This window comes from Manis pentadactyla, chromosome 16 (genome assembly GCF_030020395.1).
Source record: "Manis pentadactyla isolate mManPen7 chromosome 16, mManPen7.hap1, whole genome shotgun sequence".
In the NCBI taxonomy this organism is placed as follows: domain Eukaryota; kingdom Metazoa; phylum Chordata; class Mammalia; order Pholidota; family Manidae; genus Manis; species Manis pentadactyla.
The window spans coordinates 4,814,338-4,816,083 of NC_080034.1; the positions used below are offsets into that span (position 1 = coordinate 4,814,338).

A 1,746-nucleotide genomic window follows, 5' to 3' on the forward strand; every position below is an offset into this window, starting at 1 on the left:
GCTCCTTAGCAAGGCCCCTTGAACCGGGCGGCGGGGAACAGCGGCAGGTCAGGCCGCAGTCCGGCGCTGGACGCTCCTCCCGCGCCCGCGGGGCCCCGCTCCGAGCCCGCCCACCCCGCCCACCCTGCCGGGCCCCGCCGCGGGTCGCCTGGGAACCCGCGGCCTGCGGCGGCCTGTCTGCGCGCTGGAGTCCCCAGGTGTCCCCCAGGGTGTCCGCCCCCAAGGTCTCTGTCCCCAGGGTCTCTGTCCCCAGGGTCTCTGTCCCCCAGGGTCTCTGACCCCAAGGGTCTCTGTCCCCTGGGTGTCCGCCCTCCCCGCGCGGCCCCCGGGTCTGCAGGCGCCCCTCACGAGGGCACCAGTCGCGCTGGGGCAAAGTCCCCCCTGCTCAGTGTGACCCCACCCGGGTGCACCCGCACAGACGCCGTCCCCCGACAAGGACCCCTTGAGTCTCTCCGCCCGGAGGGCCCGGCGGGGCGCAGAGCCGGCACACGCGGGGAGCGCGCTTCGCGGCGGGGCTGCGCGGACCCCGGGCGGGGGCCGGGCCCGCTGTCAGCCCCGACAGCCCGGCGTTACCGGGTGTGCTCCGGAACTCCGAGGGGGCCGGGGGGTCCACAGGGCCCGGACCCCCGGGGATCTGCGGGAGCGCGGCGGCGGAGCCCGCGGACGGGGCCCCGGACGGGAGCGCGTGTGCGCCGGGGCCGCCCGGAGGGGACAGCGCAGCGCCCCGCAGGACGGTCCGGGTGCCCGCCGGGCACGACGCCGACCGGGGACCCGCCGCCCTGGGCGTGGGGGTGGCGGGGGGCGAGGGCCGTGGTGCCCGGCTGCTGGGAAGCACAACTGTCCGCACGGCGACGGGGCGGCGCGTGGCTCTGCTCAGGAGCAGCGCGCAGGGACCTGTCTCCGCGGCGGGCGCCTGGGAACCGGGGGGCCCGTAGGCCGGGGCAGCAGCGGGCTCGCCCCAGGGCCAGGGCGCCCGGCTGTGCGTTCTGGCGAGTGGGCTCCGGGCTGGGAGGGCGGAGGGCCCGGCAGGCTGCGCCACCCAGAGAGTCACAGCCCTGCCCAGGGCTGCCATCGCGCTTTCGGCCTTGAATCGCACCCCGGGGTCACTTGGACGCTCCGCTCCTGGGCGGCTGTGGGCACCGGGAGGCTCCGACGAGGGGAACGACTAAGAGACCTCGTGGGGAGGGGCGTGGGGGGGGACTCGCAGGTGCCTGGAGGGTGACGAACTCGGTGACGAGCACTGTGATCTTTTATTCGGGTAAATATAAATATGATGATATTTTGAAACCTGGTAGGGGGAGGGATCAAGTTAAAAAGCGCACAATTTCTGTATTGTTGCAATAAGGGCCTCTAGCAGTTTCTTCCTCGTGAAGAACGGATGCTGCAATCTGTTTTGCTTTGCTCCCTTAGGGTAAAGAAAGTCAAATGTACTGATCTTAACAGTGGGAGAAAACAACTACTAGTGGAGGTGCTGGGAATCGAACCCAGGGCCTCATGCATGCTAAGCATGCGCTCTACCGCTGAGCTACACCCCCTTCCCAAAAACGCCGTATGCAGTAGCATATTGTGAAATATAAATGAATTGCTAAAACTGTAAAGGGAGAAGTTATCAGCAGAAGTGACAAAATCAGAAGAAATATTCCGATGGATGATTAATCATCGTTAGATTCAGGAAAACTCCCGTTCTCTTCGATGTCCCCACCAGCGCCTGGTTCTTAGCTGGGCTCCCCTACCTCGGGCTTCTGA

The 1,746-nt window shown here is 67.8% G+C and overlaps 1 non-coding gene across 1 annotated transcript; it reads right to left on the bottom strand.

Annotated features, from left to right (window-relative positions):
• Nucleotides 1–1,463: 1,463 nt before the first annotated feature.
• TRNAA-AGC (transfer RNA alanine (anticodon AGC)) lies at nucleotides 1,464–1,535 on the bottom strand. The gene has a single exon. It is a non-coding gene; the product is annotated as a tRNA-Ala (tRNA).
• Nucleotides 1,536–1,746: the final 211 nt, after the last annotated feature.